Here is a 20,079-nt window from a genome sequence, read left to right on the forward strand (position 1 = left end):
ATGCCTGAGTGTCACATGTGAACTGCGGAGTCTCCCCTTCATCCCCACGCTAATGCTCCTTGCATCTTCCAAGGGGACCGGGAGATTCCTATCAAATCTGCGTCATAAGTTTCTTTGAAAACTGTTTTTCCCTGACTTGGTTTGTGTTATTCCCACCCTGCCACCCTGTTAAAGAAGGGCTGGAACCACTGATCTCCCCAATTTCCCAGAAGAAAGAAGACATGGGAAACACAGTGTATCTTTTGATGTTTTTATTTGAAACTGACATATATGCTGTGCTACAGAATTTCTGTCTTTCCTTTTACTTGATGAATATTATATCTTTGAAAATTCGGGGGGGGGGGCATTTAAAAAAAAAAGAAAGAAAATTCAGTCACCTTTCTTTGTATGAACCCAGTCCATCTTCCCTCTGGTACCTAGCTCTCCAGCATAAGCCCCCACCCTGCTTACTGAGGGTCTCAGCTGTGGACACCAGGGGAGCCCCCACCTTCCTCCCCAGGAGCCAGGCCCTGCCAGCACCCTCCTATGTAGTCCAGGCTCCAAGTGCCTGCTTAGCGGGACCATGGTCCCATCACACGTAAAGGGGCTTAGAGCCACTCCCATCTCCAGGATCCAATCTGAGCACCAGTGGGGCTCGTCTGAAGGACACTCAGAGTGTCTCCCGACACATAAGAAAGGCCCCGTGTACCACCCGCCGCCATCACTGTCCCTGATTTCAGAGGCTCAGGTGCCAGGTCCCCCCATCTCTGCCTCCTGTCCTGCCCCAGCCCTGCCTTTCAGGGCCCAGATCCCTCATCTGGAGGGTGACTCCTCTTCTCTGGTGAGCCCTGAACTCTCCGGCTTCCACATCACTGCAGAATTGTTTGTTCAGTTCCTCACAAAACATCCTGGACTTGGTAGCCTTGGCCGTGTCATTAGTTTGGAGGCGGTGGCATCTGTCTGTCCATTGCCAACCGTCGGTGCAGCTTGAGACAACGCCCCGCAGTTTGGGGAGGACCCGCCTGGCGGGGGCCATGCTTGCGGCTGACCCTCGCTCCTGCCCCTGTCTGTCCCTGCAAATGAACATTTGTCATGAATATTCTCACTTGTAGCCCTCTCTACAAGCCTGAAACTTTCCAAGCTCAGAAAAATCAGCATTTTGTCGTCTTACACACTGCTGCCCGGCACCTCGGCCCTCAGTGTATTCTGGTTTCAGGCGATAGAGGAGTGAAAACCCACGTGATCCATCCACCGAGTCCCTGGGACGCCCACAGCAACATGAAGGGGCAACGCCGCTCTCTCTCCTTCCCTGCGGCCTCCGCGTGGAGGAAATTCTTAACGTGGAGCCTGCAGTCCATGGATGCACATCAGGTCTGATATGGAGGCTTTGAATTCCAGGCAAAGCTGTGTGTTGACGTGCACATATGTGGACTTGTCTGAGGAGAGGCCCAGCAGGATTTCAAAGACACGCATATGCACCAGAAGTCCTTAGCACGGGGCTTCCGGTCTGGTCCTCGCTGCGGAGCAGGAAAGTGCATTGAAGGAAACCTGGGTCTCAGCGTCAGAGGGTGAGAATGAACTAACGCGCGCCACCTGGCGGCACAGGAGCATCTGTGCCTCACAGGAAGACCCTGCTCCTGGGGCAGCTCAGACTGCTCATTGCTGGGTGGGCATCAGGGAGGGGCGAGGCCCCTGCTGTGCTGACGGCTCAGCGGGAAGGCTTCAGGAGCCCCCTCCTCACCTGCTCAGGCCTGAGACCACTTTGCAGGACTCAGTGACCCTCAGTTCTGTTCAGTTCAGTTTCTCAGTCGTGTCCGACTCTTTGCAACCCCATGAATCGGAGCATGCCAGGTATCCCTGTCCATCACCAACTCCCGGAGTTCACTCAAACTCATGTCCATCGAGTCAGTGATGCCATCCAGCCATCTCATCCTCTGTCGTCCCCTTCTCCTCCAGCCCCAAATCCTTCCCAGCCTCAGGGTCTTTTCCAATGAGTCAACTCTTCACATGAGGTGGCCAGAGTACTGGAGTTTCAGTTTCAGCATCAGTCCTTCCAATGAATATTCAGAACTGATTTCCTTTAGGATGGACTGGTTGGATCTCCTTGCAAGCCAAGGGACTCTCAAGAGTCTTCTCCAACACCACAGTTCAAAAGCATCAATTCTTTGGTGCTCAGCTTTCTTCACAGTCCAACTCTCACATCCATACATGACCCTGAAAGAAAGAAAAGAAAGTGAAGTCACTCAGTCATGTCCGATTATTTGCAACCCCGTGGACTGTAGCCCACCAGGCTCCTCCGTCCATGGGTTTCTCCAGGCAAGATTACTGGAGTGGGTTGCCATTTCCTTCTCCAGGGGATCTTCCCGACCCAGGGGTCAAACCCAGGTCTCCTGCATTGCAGGCAGACGCTTCAACCTCTGAGCCACCAGGGAAGCCATACATGACCCTACTGCTGCTACTACTGCTAAGTCACTTCAGTCGTGTCCGACTCTGTGCAACCCCATAGACGGCAGCCCACCAGGCTCCACCGTCCCTGGGATTCTCCAGGCAAGGACACTGGAGTGGGTGCCATCGCCTTCTCCAATACATGACCCTAGAGGTAATCAAAACATCAAAGGAGATGAAGGCTCACTCTAAAGATCCCCAAGTAAACCTAAGTCCTCTGATACCCTGGGGAGGGAGCTCACCCAGAGGCAGTTACTGGGAGTTCAGTGGACACGTTAACACACTCTCTGCACCTGGATGCAGACGTTTCTCTCTGTAACGTCAGGGGGACGCCCTGCCTCCGCCTGGGGTGAGCAGCCTGCAGGCCTGAGGCCCGGCTCCTGGGAGGTCCTGCAGCGCCATCGTGTGGCAGCAGGAGGAACAGCATGGCGTCCATCCCCTCTGAGCTCAGAAGTATTCACACCCCTGGATGCTCCTCTTCCTTCAGAAGCATCTGTGAGAAATCCCGGCTCCAACTATCCTGAATTTTACCTGTCAACCCTGCCACTCACATGATGAGCTGAGGAGAGAGGTCTCAGAAGACCAGAACCAACCTCCCTGTTATGACAGGAGCACCGTCCTAGATGAAGCGTTAGGCAAAATGTTGCGATAAGCACCTTAATCCATTATTCCAGCCAATACTGACAATCTCCTATAGAGTCCTGAATAGATGAGACGCCCAAAGGCCAGAAATACCCCTGGACAGGAGCCCCTGCACACAAGGAAGGTGAGGGTCTGGGACCCTCAAGCCCAGAGAAGTGATTTCAAAGGTGACATCACACAGGATCGATCCAGGCCACGGGCCCCATACCGTTCCCAAGACCAAGCTCTGGATGAGTCTCCACCTTCTCTGCGCGTCCACATCCGGGGCTGTCAAAGGAGCATCACATGCTGGAGTGGTCACCTTCACCGAGAACATTCCACCAACGAAACTGACAGCAAGGTGCAGAAAGGACGGTATAAACACAGAGGACTTAGATCATGTGGAACACAGAGATCCCCTGGGGAAGCGGCACAAGAGCCAGGAAGTGACCTGTGTCCAGCATCACACCTCCCCCTGGACAGGTACATAGACCTTCTGGCCCAGGAGCCCCCACACCTGAGCACCTGCCCTCTCCACCTGCTGCTCTGACCGGCTCCACCCTCAACCCGCCAACCATGGGCTGCGGCTGCGCTGCGCTGGAATCAGAGAGAGCAGCATGAAGAGTGGATGTGTGTGATCTGAAACAGGGTCCTCTGCTCCACTGAGAGGTTTAGGAGAACAACCGAGCCAACGCCAGCGTGAAGACTGCTGAGCTGAAATACAGTCCTCACACATTAATCAGGCCTGGGTTTGCTAGAGAAATCGGTCAGGAAATGAAGACTATGAATCTGAAACATCTTGTGATCCCAGAAAGCGGGAAGATGAGAAAGAAGGACCACTCAGTCACTATGGCTGAATCATTTGAGCAGGACTCATAAATGGAATAATAAAACTATAGAATTCATAAAAGAAAAAAATGGAGACCTATAGATAGAACTTAGCATTCATGATCATTATACATAGAACCAATAAATAGAAACGGGTGGACAGTTCAGAAATGGCTAGAAATTAGTCTGATATAACAACAAAAAAAGATTTGAGAGGTTCACCATGCAGGGGAAAATGGAAACATATTAGAAAAGCAGAAAGGTTAGTGCAGGTAGGGGCAGAGAACACCCACCTCAGTACAGGTGGTAAAGATCCCAGAGGGGAACAGAAATGCAGTGTTTCAAATGCAAGACCCTCCATGAGGGAGGAAATCTGCATGTTTAGCTGAAAGGAGGATAACATATTCCAGGAAAACAGATGCAAAATGCTCAGGACTAAGAAGACATAAGCTGATTACAAGCAGAATTCCACAGGTTTTAAGAAATGTTGTGAAAACACCAATCCCCCAGTCCCGGGCCCCTGGGTGGGGAGGCTGTGGCTATCTGGTCAATGTGAAACCCGTCTCTTGGAAACATCTTAAGCCCAGCGGTGCAGGAGCCGTATCTGCAAACACCTGATGGGAACAGAGTCACCCTTGAGACAGTCCCTGTGGACACAGCAACCTCAAGGACCAGCAGCAGGTAAGCAGGCCCTGCAGGACAGGAGGCCAGAGCTGCAGGCCCCTGGCTCCTCGACAAAGCCTGGCAGGACCCGTCCCTCGGGACTGCCTCACATCAAACAGGAGCGATGGGAGAGGCCCTGATGGGACCCATAACGTGGGGATTAATGCTGAGTGATTACAAACGATGATCAGAGCAGGGCCCAGCAACGGATGCCTGAGTGTCACTTGTGAACTGCGGAGTCTCCCCTTCATCCCCCGCTAATGCTTCTCGCATCTTCCAAGTAAGCCAAGAGATTATCACCAAAGCTTGTATTAAATTGTATCAAATTTCCTTTGAAAATTGTACTTTACTTGGTTTGGATTACTCTGTGTTAGAAGGAACAGGACCCTTCCTGATTTTTCCACATTCCTCTAAGAAAGAAAACTAATGCACTCTAAAGATAACCAGGCGTGTATCTGTGTCTCGACAAACACGGTGTGGCTTTTGACGTTTCTACTGGAAACTGACAAACATGTTGTGCTGCAGACCTCGTGTCTTTCCTTTTACTTGCTGAATATTCTATTGTGAATAATAACCCAAAAACTTCTACAGAGTCTCTTTGTAGAAACCCAGTCCGTCTTCTCTCTGGTTTGCCAATAAAAACCCGTGGCCCACCTCGGGTTGTCCTGGCTGTGGACACCACTGTGCCTCCACCTTCCTCCCCAGGAGCTAGGCCCTGCCAGCATCCACCTGTGTGGTCAGGACTCTGAGTGCCTGCTTTAGGGAGGCTGTGGTCCCATCGCATGTAAAGAAGCTCAGAGCTACTCCTACATCTCCAGGATCCGATGTGAGCATCAGTGAGGCACGTCTGAAGGACACTCAGTGTCTCCCGACACATAAGAAATGCCCCGTGTACCACCCGCCACCATCACCTGCCTGTCCCTGATTTGTGGGGCTCAGGTGCCGGGTCCACCAGTCTCTGCCTCCTGTCCTGACCCAGCCCTGCCTCTCAGGGCTCAGGGTCCACACCTGGAGGGCGACTCCTCCTCCCTGGGGACCCGGGACCTCTGCTTCCACATCATTTCAGAAGGGTTTATTCAGTTTCTTGCAGAGCCGCTGGCAGTTGGTAGAATTGGCTGGGCGATCAGTTTGGAGACAGTGGCATCTATCTATCCATCACTACCTGTGTCAAGATTGCCAGGAGAAATATCAAGAACCTCAGAAATGCACATGACACCACACTTATGGCAGAAAGGGAAGAAGAACTAAAGGGCTTCTTGATGAAAGTGAAAGAGAAGAGTGAAAAAGTTGGCTTAAAACTCAGCATTCAGGAAAGTAAAATCATGGCAAGCCATCCCATCACTTCATGGCAAATAGATGGGTAATCAATGGAAACAGTGAGAGACTTTATTTTCTTGGGCTCCAAAATCACTGCAGATGGTGACTGCAGCCATGAAATTAAAAGATGCTTGCTCCTTGGAAGGAAAGCTATGACCAACCTAGACAGCATATTAAAAAGCAGAGACATTACTTTGCCAACAAAGGTCCGTATAGTCAAAGCTATGGTTTTTCCAGTAGTCATGTATGGATGTGAGAGTTGGACTAAAAGAAACCTGAGCACTGAAGAATTGATGTTTTTGAACTGCAGTGTTGGAGAAGACTCTTGAGAGTGCCTTGGACAGCAAGGAGATCAAACCAGTCCATCCTAAAGGAAACAAGTCCTGAATATTCACTGGAAGGACTGATGCTGAAGCTGAAACTCCAATACTTTGGCCACTTGATGTGAAGAACTGACTCACTGGAAAAGACCCCGATGCTGGGAAAGATTGAAGGCAGGAGGAGAAGGGGACAACAGAGGATGAGATGGTTGGATGGCATCACTGACTCAATGGACATGAGTTTGAGCAAACTCCAGGAGTTGGTGATGGACAGGGAAGCCTGGCGTGCTGCAGTCCATGGGCTCTCAAAGACTGGGACGCGACTGAGTGACTGAACTGAACAGACCTTGTATCAGTGCAGGTGTAGACACCGTCGGGTAGTTTGGGGAAGGACCGGCCTGGCGGGGGCTCTGCTGGCAGCTGACCCTTGCTCCTCTGTGCGTTCTGTTCACTGCAAGAGAATCCTTGTTATGAATGTTCTCCTGAGTTGCCCTCTCCACAGCCTGTAATCGAGTGATCAGCACCGCTGCCCTGCCCCTGGCTCTCAGTGTATTCTGCTTTCAGGAGACAGAGGAGTGAAAACCCACGTGATCCACCACTGAGTCCGGGGACGCCCACAGCAACGTGAAGGGGCAACGCCGCTCTCTCCTTCCCTGCGGCCTCCGCTTGGAGGAAATTCTTAACGTGGAGCCTGCAGTCCATGGATGCACATCAGGTCTGATATGGAGACTTTGAATTTGACGCAAAGCTGTGTGTTGATGTGCACATATGTGGACTTGTCTGAGGAGAGGCCCAGCAGGATTTCAAAGACACGCATATGCACCAGAAGTCCTTAGCACGGGGCTTCCGGTCTGGTCCCCGATGCGGAGCAGGAAAGTGCATTGAAGGAAACCTGGGTCTCAGCGTCAGAGGGTGAGAATGGACTAACGCGCGCCACCTGGCGGCACAGGAGCATCTCTGCCTCACGGGAAGACCCTGCTCCTGGGGCAGCTCAGACTGCTCATCGCTGGGTGGGCATCAGGGAGGGGCGGGGCCCTGCTGTGCTGACGGCTCAGCGGGAAGGCTTCAGGAGCCCCCTCCTCACCTGCTCAGGCCTGAGACCACCTTGCAGGATTCTGTGAGCCTAAAGACATCAAAGGACCAAAGCGGATGGACGCTCACTCTAAAGACCCGCAGTGAGAATAAGTCTTCTCATACCGGGGAGGGAGTCCACCCAGAGGCAGTTACCAGGGGTCCAGACACATTAACACACTATTCCATGCTCTGGGAGCTGTGACTCCAGCTACAGGGTCTGTGGCTATATTTGAGTTAGAAATAGCAAAATGAAATCATGATATGTATTAATATTAACTTAAACATACACACAACAGCATTCTATTCCATTGAAAGACCTAGAAAAATGGCCAACCCAGTAGCTATGAGCACTCCTGTGCCAAGACTGCCCTGGTGCAATATCACTTATGTATCTTAAGAGAACCTGAGTATTGGGGAGAAATGGAAGTCCCAAGATGAATCTGGAACATCTTGTTATCCAGACGGAACATAACAAAGAAACGCTACTCAGTCACGCCATTGGAATAAGGCACCAAACTCTAAAAGACTCCCAGGAGACAAACTGGAGAAATGTAAACATTAATTTTTCAACTGGGCTGCAATCTATGAGCACATAATCGTACACAAATATAAGTACAAATAATATGCCAAATACATAAGCTGTCATGACTCTAAGAATTTCATCTAAGCCTCACAGCTCAGAAATCAGTACCAGCAGAAGATACAAAAGAGATAGCTAGGAATCCAGGCACATCACTACAGAAAATCATCACATCAAAGAAGAGAAAGAAGAAAAAACCTGCAAAGCAGCCTGAAACAGACAAAAGTATGCCCCTACGTGGTAATAAGTACTTTAAATGTAAATGGATCAAATTCTCCATTCAAAAGATATAGTGAAGCTGAAGAAGGGACGAGCAATCAGCCTCAATTGAAACATAATCCAGGAAACGAAAGTGCATTTCCTACACATGGTTGAGCGATACAGTCAATTCCAATATGGCAGAATCATTTGAATAAGGCTCACAGATGAAATGATACAACTCTAGAAGTTAGAAAAGGGAGACGTGGAGCCCTATAGACACAAGCTGACCGTCAGAGATCATTGCAGACAGAACACGTGAAACAGAAGAGCGCGGAGCCAGACAGAGAGCGGCACAAACTGAGAGGGTGAATGAGGAAGAAAAAGGACCTGGGAGGCTCACCACACGGGGGACGGCAGAGCCGGGGCTGAGGCTCACTGTGAGGAGGGATGCGCAGAGCTGTGACACCACCACAGCGGCGAGCAGGACAGGGCAGGGATGGCTACAGAGTCCGTAACTGAGGCTCACCATGTGGGTGGGAGCACAGAGCTGTGACATCACCAGAGAGGTGAAGAGCTACCTGGCGGGGCAGTGGACACGCGGCCTCAGCACGAGTGTAAAGACTCAGTGAGTGGGATGGAAATGGATTCTTCAAATATAAGAAACACTCCATGACCTGAAGGAAAATCTGCATGTTTAGCTGAAAGGATAACATGTTCCAGGAAAACAGATGCAAAATGCTTAGGACTATGAAGACATAAGCTGATTACAAGCAGAATTCCACAGGTTTTAAGAAACGTTGCGAAAACACCAATCCCCCAGTCCTGGGGCCCTGGGTGGGGAGGCTGTGGCTATCTGGTCAATGTGAGCCCCGTCTCTTGGAAACACCCTAAACCCAGCGAGGCAGGAGCTGTATCTGCAAACACCCAATGGGAACAGAGTCACCCCTGAAACAGTCCCTGTGGACACAGCATCCTCAAAGACTAGCAACAGGCAAGCAGGCCCTGCAGGACAGGAGGCCAGAGCTGCAGGCCCCTGGCTCCTCGACAAAGCCTGGCAGGACCCTGCCCTCAGGACTGCCTCACATCAAAGAAGAGCGATGGGAGAGGCCCTGATGGGACCCATAACGTGGGGATTAATGCTGAGTGGTTACAAACGATGATCAGAGCAGGGACCAGCAACGGATGCCTGAGTGTCACTTGTGAACTGCGGAGTCTCCCCTTCATCCCCACGCTAATGCTTCTTGCATCTTCCAAGGGGACCGGGAGGTTCCTATCAAATCTGCGTCATAAGTTTCTTTGAAAACTGTTTTTCCCTGACTTGGTTTGTGTTATTCCCACCCTGCCACCCTGTTGAGGAGGGGCTGGACTCCACTGATGTCCCCAATTTCCCAGAAGAAGGAAGACCTGGGAAACACAGTGTATCTTTTGATGTTTTTATTTGAAACTGACATATATGCTGTGCTACAGAATTTGTCTTTCCTTTTACTTGATGAATATTATATTTTTGAAAATTCAGTCACCTTTCTTTGTATGAACCCCGTCCATCTTCCCTCTGGTGCCTAGTTCTCCAGCATAAGCCTCCACCCTGCTTACTGAGGGTCTCAGCTGTGGACACCAGGGGAGCCCCCACCTTCCTCCCCAGGAGCCAGGCCCTGCCAGCACCTCCTATGTGGTCCAGGCTCTGAGGGCCTGCCTAGCGGGGCCATGGTCCCATCACACACAAAGGGGCTTAGAGCTACTCCCATCTCCAGGATCTTATGTGAGCACCAGTAAGGCACGTCTGAAGGACACTCGGAGCGCCTCTCGACACATAAGAAAGGCCCCATGTACCACCCACTGCCATCATTGTGCCTGATTTCAGAGGCTCAGGTGCCAGGTCCCCCCATCTCTGCCTCCTGTCCTGCTCCAGCCCTGCCTCTCAGGGCCCAGGCCCCTCATCTGGAGGGTGACTCCGCTTCTCTGGTGATCCCTGAATTCTCCGGCTTCCACATCACTGCAGAATTGTTTATTCAGTCCCTACACAGCCCTCTGGGAGATGTTAGCATCGGCTGTGTGATTAGTTTGGAGACAGTGGCGTCCCCTGCCCAGCACTCCTTTGTGTCGATGCGTGTTTAGACAACGCCCAGGAGTTTGGTGGAGGACCACCCGCGTGGGGCCGTCCTGGTCACTGATGCTCGTTCCTCTGCAGGTTCTGTTCACTGCAAGTGAATCACTGTTGTGATTCTTCTCACTTGCATTGCTCTCTACAAGGCTGTAATTTACCTTCCGCACGTAAAGCAGTATTCTACCATCTTAAAAAATGGTTTACCCTGTGCCTTTGCTTTCGATGTGTTTTGCATTCAGGTGACAGAGGACTGAAAACCCATGTGATCTGCCCTCCAAACCCCTTGGGACGCCCACCGGAAAGCGAAGGGGAAGTGCTGCTCCCTCCTTGTTCCTTGGCATCTCTGCTAGGAGTGCATCCTCAGCGGGGAAATTGAGGACCACAGTGGGCTGACAGGGAGTCTATACAGAGCTGTGTGTTGACATGCAGATGCGTAAATCTGTCTACTGGGAGAAGCATTAGAACTTCAGAGAGGGGTATATGCACGGAAAGTACTTTAGAGAGGAGTCTACACACGGAAAGTATGCAGAATGGGGTATACGCACGAGAAGTACTCAGAGAGGGGTATACACATGAGAAGTACTCAGAGAGGGGTATATGCACAGAAAGTACTTCAGAGAGGAGTCTACACACGGAAAGTACTCAGAATGGGGTATACGCAAAAGAAGTACTCAGAAAGGGGTATACACATGAGAAGTACTCAGAGAAGGCTATATGCATGGAAAGTACTCAGAGAGGGGTATACACACAGAGAGTGCTAAGAATGGGGTATATGCACGAGAAGTACTCTGAGAGGGGTATATGCATGGAAAGTACTTCAGAGAGGAGTCTACACATGGAAAGTACTAAGAATGGGGTATATGCACGAGAAGTACTCAGAGAGGGGTATACACGTGAGAAGTACTCAGAGAGGGGTATATACATGAGAAGTACTCAGAGAGGTGTATACACATGAGAAATACTCAGAGAGGGGTATATGCACGGAAAATACTCAGAGAGGGGTATACATATGAGAAGTACTCAGAGAGGGGTATAGGCACGGAAAGTACTTCAAGGAGGGGTATACACACAGAGAGTACTCAGAGAGGGCTATACACATGGAAAGTACTCAGAGAGGGGTATACGCACAGAGAGTACTCAGAATGGGGTATACTCACGAGAAGTACTCAGAGAGGGGTATACGCACGGAAAGTACTCAGAGAGGGGTATACACGTGAGAAGTACTCAGAGAGGGGTTTACACGTGAGAAGTACTCAGAGAGGGGTATACACGTGAGAAGTACTCAGAGAGGGGTATACGCACGGAAAGTACTTCAGAGAGGGGTATACGCATGGAAAGTATTCAGAGAGGCGTATACACGTGAGAAGTACTCAGAGAGGGGTATACGCACGGAAAGTACTTCAGAGAGGAGTCTACATACGGAAAGTACTCAGAATGGGGTATACGCAAAAGAAGTACTCAGAGAGGTGTATACACATGAGAAGTACTCAGAGAGGGATATACACACAGAGAGTACTCAGAATGGGGTATACGCACGAAAAGTATTCAGAGAGGGGTATACACATGGAAAGTACTCAGAGAGGGGTATACACGTGAGAAGTACTCAGGGGTATACACGTGAGAAGTATTCAGAGAGGGGTATACGCACGGAAAGTACTCAGAGAGGGGTATACACATGAGAAGTACTCAGAGAGGGGTATACGCACGAGAAGTACTCAGGAAGGGGTATACGCACGGAAAGTGCTTCAGAGAGGGGTATACACACAGAGCGTACTCAGAGAGGGCTAAACACATGGAAAGTACTCAGGGGTATATGCACGGAAAGTACTCGGAGTGGGTCTACAGGCGGGGTCCTTGACATGGAGCAGGGAAAGGATGTTAAAACACATTTGTTTCACCTTCAAAAAGTTAAAGTTACCTAACATGCTGTGTGTAACACTGTAGGAGCATTTGTGCATCACAGAAATACCCGCCTTCCTGAGAGCAGCTCACACGCTGCTCATCGCTGGGTGGGCATCAGGCAGGCGCGAGGCCCCTGCTGTGCTGACGGCTCAGCGGGAAGGTTTCCGGAGTCCCCTCCTCACCTGCTCAGGCCTGAGACCACTTTGCAGGACTCGGTGATCCTAAAGACATCAAAGGGGATGAAAACCGTTGGTCACTCAATCATGTCCGCCTCTTCGCGACCCCATGGACTGTAGCCCACCAGGCTCCTCTGTCCATGGGACTCTCCAGGCAAGAATACTGGAGTGGGTAGCCATTCCCTTCTCCAGAGCATCTTCCCCACCCACGGATGGAACCCGGGTCTCCCGCATAGCAGGCAGATAGATTCTTTACTATCTGAGCCACCAGAAAATCCCTAAAAAGAATGAAGGCTTACTCTAAAGACCCCCAAGGAAACCCAAGTCCTCTCATACCCTGGGGAGGGAGCCCACCCAGAGGCAGTTACTAGGAGTTCTCTGGACACGTTAACACACTGTCTGTACCTGGATACAAACGTTTCTCTCTGTAACTTCACTAACTTCACAGGGACGCCCTGCCTCCGCCTGGGGTGAGGGGCCTGCAGGCCTGAGGGCCGGCTCCTAGGAGGTCCTGCAGCGCCATCGTGTGGCAGCAGGAGGAACAGCACGGCGTCCGTCCCCTCTGAGCTCAGAAGTATTCACACCCATGGGACCCCTGGGCCATCCTTACTCTTAAAAATAACTTGTCTAGGTGAAACCCAGGCTCCACTGGCCTCCTGAACTTTACCTGCCTACCCTGCCTCCAACCCTGGACAGAGTGACCGAGTGGCATTTTTTTTAAGACTCAGCTATATGATGCTTCCTACAGAGATCCATCTGAACTTCAAGGACATACATGGGCTAAAAATGAAGGGAAGGAAAAAGATATTCCACGAAAACGAATAGGGAAAGATACACTTACATCAGAGGAAATAGGTTTGTTAGTGAAAACCTATAACTAGAGGCAGAATGTCATTCTATAACAGCAAAAGAGTGAATTCATGAAGAGGATTACAGCCGTAAACATAGATGCACCCACATCAGAGCAATTAAATGTTATACAAGCATTAACAGACCTTAAAGCGGAACTCGACACAGATGCAATAACGGCAGGGAACTCCAGTGCCCCGCATTCAGCAATGGATAGATGGTCCAGACAGAAAATAAATAAGGAGATGTTGGGCTTGAATTACACATTATATCACAAGGACTTAACAGATATCTATGTAATGTTCCACCCAATAGGATGACATGGAACATTCTCCACTCTTCATTCTCATATGTTCAGTTCAGTTTAGTTCAGTCGCTCAGTCGTGTCCGACTCTTTGCGACCCCATGAATTGCAGCACACCAGGCCTCCCTGTCCATCACCAACTCCCGGAGTTCACCCAGACTCATGTCCATCGAATCAGTGATGCCATCCAGCCATCTCATCCTCTGTTGTCCCCTTCTCCTCCTGCCCCCAATCGCTCCCAGCATCAGAGTCTTTTCCAATGAGTCAACTCTTTGCATGAGGTGGCCAAAGTACTGGAGTTTCAGCTTTAGCACCATTCCTTCCAAAGAAATCCCAGGGCTGATCTCCTTCAGAATGGACTGGTTGGATCTCCTTGCAATCCAAGGGACTCTCAAGAGTCTTCTCCAACACCACAGTTCAAAAGCATCAATTCTTCGGTGCTCAGCCTTCTTCACAGTCCAACTCTCACATCCATACATGACCACAGGAAAAACCATAGCCTTGACTAGACAAACCTTTGTTGGCAAAGTAATGTCTCTGCTTTGAATATGCTATCTAGGTTGGTCATAACTTTCCTTCCAAGGAGTAAGCATCTTTTAATTTCATGGCTGCAGTCACCATCTGCAGTGATTTTGGAGCCCAAAAAAATAAAGTCTGACACTGTTTCCACTGTTTCCCCATCTATTTGCCATGAAGTGATGGGACCAGATGCCATGATCTTCATTTTCTGAATGTTGAGCTTTAAGCCAGGTTTTGAGTCTCAATATATTTAAGACTGAAATAATATCAAGTATCCTTTCTGACTGCAATGGCATGAAACTAGAAATCATTGACAGGAAAATAGAAACGTTCACGAAAACACGGAAATAAATAAGACACTCCTTAACAACCAACGTGTCAAAGAAAAAGATCAAGGGGGAAATAAATCAATATCTTTAAACAAACAAAATGGAAACGCGACATACCAAAGCTCACGGGATGCAGCAGAAGCAGTTCTGGGACAGTCAAATGGCTTGAATAGCTGTGTCCGCCCCGCCGCCCAGCCCTGGGTCCTGCACTGAAACCCCAGCATCCAGTGTAATGGTGTTTGAACGTGGAGTCTTTGGAAGGTGCTCAGGTCCTGGGAGTGGGCCCCTCGTGAATGGGATTAATGTTTTTATAAAAGAGACCCCATGGAGAAGGCAATGGCACCCCACACCAGCACTCTTGCCTGGAAAATCCCATGGACGGAGGAGCCTGGTAGGCTGCAGTCCATGGGGTCGCTAAGAGTCGGACACGACTGAGCAACTTCACTTTCACTTTTCACTTTCCTGCATTGGAGAAGGAAATGGTAACCCACCCCAGTGTTCTTGCCTGGAGAATCTCAGGGACAGGGGAGCCTGGTGGGCTGCCATCTCTGGGGTCGCACAGAGTCAGACACGACTGAAGAGACTTAGCAGCAGCAGCAAAACAGACCCCATAGAACTCCCTCGTCCTCCCGGCCACGTAAGGACACAGCGACACGATGCCGCCGATGAGCCTGGAAGCGGCCCCCCCAGCGCAGCAACCCGCCCAGCGCCAGCACCGTGGAGCTACCCGGCTCCATGGCGTGAGAAACACACTTCCGTCCTTTATAAGCCACCCCGCTTGCAGTATTTTGTCATAGCAGCCCAAATGGCCTGAGACAGAGCTTACAGCAATCAACACTCACATAAAGACAGAGGAAAGGTCTCCAGAAGGCAACCTTTACATCTCAAGGAGCTAGAAAAAGAAGAACGAACTAAGTTCCAAGTTAGCAATAGGAAGAAAATAACAAAGGTCAGAGCAGAAATAAATGAAACTGAGGGTACAAAGCAATAGAAAATATCCAGGAGACCAAGAGCTGGGCTTTTGAAAAGAAACAAAACTGATGAGCCTTTAGCTAGATTAACTGGAAAAAAGAGAGAGAGACAGAGAGAGAGAGAGAAAAAGAGAGAGAAAGAAAAAGAGAGAGAGAGGGAGAGCGAGAGAGAGAGAGAGAAAAAGAGAAAGAGAGAAAGAGAGGGAAAGAGAGAGAGAGAAGAGAGAGAGAGAGAGGGAGAGAGAGACAGAGAGAGAGAGAAAGAGAAGACTTGACCACAACATTATTAATTGGCTATCCTCCAATGTAAAATTTAAAAAAAAAATTTTTAAAGAACAAAAGGAAAGTAAGTTATAATAAAATAATGTGTATTTCAATAAAAAAGAGAGAAGATTCAAATAAAATCAGGCATGAAAGAGGGGACATTGTAACAGAGACCCCCGAAATGCACAGATCATACGAGTCTATTATGAAGTTATACATCAATGTCAACAGAAAAAGAAAGGAAAATGCACCAGTCGAGAGTTGTGAGTTAAGTTTTATTTAAGCTACGTCCGCAGCTCCAAGGAACTGCTCTGCAAAGGTGAGGCGAGAGCTCAGTGTGCGTGATTTTGCTGAAGGAGGAGAACGTGCGACCAAGCCTTGGTTGGCGGAAGGTTGCCCCGGTCGCGGGAATCAAGTGTCTCAGGTAATGACTTTAGTGCTTGTCCAGATGGGAGGAGACACCCAGCTCGTCAGTCCTTCTCCTGATAAATGTCTCTTCGAGGGCCTGTTCTGCTAGTTTTCTCCCAGGCACATTGTGCTTCATTCCTGACCTCCTTTCAGAGGGCGTTGAAGGCCAGTGACTGCAGTGGCTCGTGACCTCATTCTTACAGAACCAGAGGGTGAAGGACGATTTTTAGTTGGCACCAACAAGTTGGAAAACTCCAATGTGTATTTTTTCAATACCACCAGACAATTTTTTAAGTTCTCTGTGGTCACTGACCAGGTATCCCACAAAGTAACTCAATTCTGTTCTGACACTGTCTACCTGGAGTTAGTGTCTGACCCCAGGGGTTACTGCTCAGTCCTTCAACTGCCCACTTTCCACTTCAGACACCAACATCAAGTCCACGTTGTCACCAGCGCTTCTAGACTGATTGCACACGGAGCAGAGGCTCAGCAACCCGCTCCTTGGGGTTGACTGATGTGCCAGAGCAGCTCACAGAGTTACTGGATTACTGATCTGGCATAAAAGGATGGGATTCAGGAACTGCCGGTGGGAGAGGTGCAGGGCAAGGCGTGCACGGGGCACAGCACTTCCATGCCCTCTGCAGCCGCCCACTCTGCCCGAGCCTCCGCGTGCTCGTCAGCCTGGACGCTCACTAGCCCGGACCGTTGAAGAGCTTTTGCAGAGCTTAGTCCGCAGCTCCCCCTCCCCAGACGTCAGTGGGTCAGCCTGCGAGTTCTCTCTCAATCAGCCTGAGACTTCTCTCTGATCCCTAGTCTTTCTGATGGCCAGCCCCATCCTGAGACGCTCCAGGGGTCCCACCTGGTCAGCAACCACTCAGGTGCTCCAATGGGACTTGTAATGAAGGACAGACACTCCCATCACTAAGGAAATCCCAAGGGTGCCAGGGGCTCTGTGCTGGGAACCAGGGACAAAGACAATATGTCTATTCTTATTAGACGCAGTACCCTAGGAGAAAGAGAGTCCTGGACACACATGACCAAGACTGAATCACGAAGAAACACAACATCTGAACAGACTGAATCAAAAAACTCCCAGATGACATCATGAGAGGCAAAAGCAAAAATAAACAAGTGGGACCACAGCAATTCAGCAGTTTCTGCACAGCGACGGACACCGTCAGCAGAGTAAAAAGACAACCTGGGGAACTGGAGGAAATGCTTGCAAATCATTTATCTGATGTTACTATAAACATATAAGGAACTTACACAACTCAATAGCAAAATACAAACAATTGAATTAAAAATGGGCAGAGAACATGAACAGATATTTTTACAAGAAGACATACAAAAGGCCAACAGGCATACTGCAAGAAGTGCTCAGCATCACTAATCATCAGTGGGATGCAAGTCAAAACCACAGTGAGGTCCCCCTCTGCACCTCCCAGAATGGCCATCACCAAGATAGGAGAGAAGGAACTTGGGCAGAATGTGGAGGAAAGGGGGCCCCTGTGGTTGGTCGCGGGAATGTAATTTGCTGTAGCCCTTATGGAGAGCAGCAGGGAGGTTCCTCAAAAAATTAAAACTAGAACTTCCATACAATCCAGCATGCCACATCTGGAATTGTTTCCAAAAGAAATGAGCGTAGTATATCAAAGAGCTATCTGCACACCCGTGGTCACGCAGCATTAAGCACAACAGCCAAGATACAGAAGCAACCTAGGTGTCCATCAACAGATGAACGTGTGTGGTTACACCTCAGAAACCTGAGGTGGTTCATACGCATACCGGAACAGTATGCTGCTGCCGACTCCCTAGGTCGTGTCCGACTCTCTGTGACCTCACAGACTGTAGCCCACCAGGCTCCTCTGTCCACGGGATTCTCCAGGCAAGAACATTGGAGCTGGTTGCCATTTCCTCCTCCAGGGGATCTTCCCGACCCAGGGATCAAACTCGAATCTTCTGCATTGGCAGCAGATTCTTTACCACTGAACCACCAGAGAAGCCCAATGAAACAGTATACAGCCTTACAAAAGGAGGCACTCCTGCCACGTGTCGCGACACGGATGAGCCTGGAGGGCACTGAGCTAAGTGAAATAAGCCACATGTAAAAAGACAGACGCTGTGAGGTCTCATTCACACGAGGACTCTAAACCACCTGAACTCATGGCAACAGAGAGCAGAGTGGTGGTTTCCAGGGACTGGGCTTCCCTGGTGGCTCGGATGGTAAAGAATCTGCCTGCAATGCAGGAGACCCAAGTTCGATCCCTGTGTTGGGAAGATCTCCTGGAGAAGGGAATGGCAACCCACTCCCGTATTCTTGCCTGGAGAATCCTGGGGACAGAGGAGCCTGGCGGGCTACAGTCCATGAGGTTGCAAATAGTCATACATGACTGAGTGACTAACACACACACTCCCAGGGACTGGGGAGGTGACAGAAACAGGGACCTGTTGGTTAAAGGGTACAAGCATTCAGCTACAAGACGGTAAGTTCTGGCGTCTGATGTACAGCGTGGTGACTATAGCTAATAATGTGTTAAATGCTTGAACTTTGTTAAGACAGTAAATTATCAAGTGTTCTCATCACAGGAGAAGGGTGGCTATGTGAGGTGACAGGTGTGTTAATTAACTGGATTGTTGGAACCATTTCACAATGTGTGGATCTAATGCACATGCTCACACAGCGTACCACAGAAGCAATTTTTATGTATTTATCAATCGTATCCTTTTTTCATTTACAGAAAAAATATGCAAAACGCAAACTCTACTAGCTGGCCTTTGAAGGAGGCTGAGAACTGATTCATTAAACATGAGAAAGGGAAAGTAGGTTTATCCAATTTTTTATACACAAACTCTATCTCGTGGTAATCATAAAATGAAAGGAAGAATTCCAGCTTATAAATGGGGAGAAATCATAGGATCAGAAACTCAACATCCTGTATCACTCATAATCTAATGAATCTAGGCAAAGATAATGAATCATTATGTATGGAGTTTACTGAAGGCAACCAAATCAGCACTCGGAGAAAAACGGATACCCTGAAATGCACATTAGAGTAAAAAGGACGGGCTTAGAACTACCGAGTCGAAAACCCACCCCAAGTACCAACAGAGGCTGAATTAGGGCTGTTGCCAGGGCCTGCCCGCCCCTGGGAGCCGGGCAGCGGGTGGGCGGTGGTGGCGCTGGCGGGTCCCCTGGGAGCCGCCCGAGCGGGGCTGACGCGCGGCTGCATCAGTGCCCGGGGGCGCTCCCGCCGAGCCCCACGGTGAGGGGCCGAGCGGAGCCGGCATGACCCGCACCCGCAGGAGGGCACCGGCGGGCGCGGCCGGTTCGGCGGCGCAACCGCTCTGTGCCGGAGGACAGACGCGCGGAGCTGTGGGGCAGCTCAGGGTCCGGAGCGGGCGCGGGAAGGAAACTGGCAGGACGGGCAGGCCGGCCGGCCCCCGCCCCCTGGCGAAGCCCCTGCATCTCCCCGGAGAGCGCAGACAGCGCCGTGCTGCCCCGGGGAGTGGCTGCGGCTCACGGAAGGTGGGGCCGCAGCCTGGTTGATTACCAGATGGCAAGGGGTGCACTATTTCCCGGGTGCCCTCAGGGCTCGGAAATTGGCATTTGGGGGCTGGAATTTCTGATGACTGTGACATCCTTGTTTACTGAAATGGCAGGAATACTCCATTTCTCAGAAGAAAGTCGGTAAAGCTGGGGAGACACAGAATTCTCAAGCCCAACTGGTCAGTGAAAACACTTAGAAGGTGGTAGAGCGGCCAAGGACGCCGAGACTACAACTAAAAGCACTCTAAGTGCAAGCCTCTCCAAGGCCTTGCAGGGGCCACACTTGCAGGCAGGGAATCTGCACTCACCCCCGTGAGAGCACGGCTGTCACAGGGCTTTTGATTGGCGGCGTGGATGTTCACAGAGTGACTGGAGGGGGAGCCGGTGTGCAGAAAGCGCTGTGCATCGGTGGCCGCGTGAAGGTGGTGAAAGAAGCGAAGTCGCTCAGTCGTGTCCGACTCTGCGACCCCATGGACTGCAGCCCACCAGGCCCCTCCGACCATGGAATCTTCCAGGCAACAGTACTGGAGTGAGTTGCCATCTCCTTCTCCAGGGGATCTTCCCAACCCAGGGATCGAACCCGGGTCTCCCGCATGGCAGGCAGACGTTTTTACCGTCTGAGCCACCAGGGAAGCCAGCCAGATCCCTAATGTGTTTCAACAGCAGAACCAAGAGGAG

The 20,079-nt window shown here is 50.3% G+C and overlaps 1 long non-coding RNA gene across 1 annotated transcript in view; it reads right to left on the minus strand.

Annotated features, from left to right (window-relative positions):
- Window positions 1–236: 236 nt before the first annotated feature.
- Window positions 237–20,079, minus strand: part of LOC139180729 (uncharacterized) — a 119,012-nt gene continuing 99,169 nt past the window's right edge. The window contains exon 2 of the long non-coding RNA XR_011564988.1: window positions 237–2,193. This is a non-coding gene — a long non-coding RNA (uncharacterized lncRNA). The remainder of the gene's footprint in view (window positions 2,194–20,079) is intronic.

The sequence above is a fragment of the Bos indicus genome, chromosome 29 (genome assembly GCF_029378745.1).
Source record: "Bos indicus isolate NIAB-ARS_2022 breed Sahiwal x Tharparkar chromosome 29, NIAB-ARS_B.indTharparkar_mat_pri_1.0, whole genome shotgun sequence".
Lineage (NCBI taxonomy): Eukaryota > Metazoa > Chordata > Mammalia > Artiodactyla > Bovidae > Bos > Bos indicus.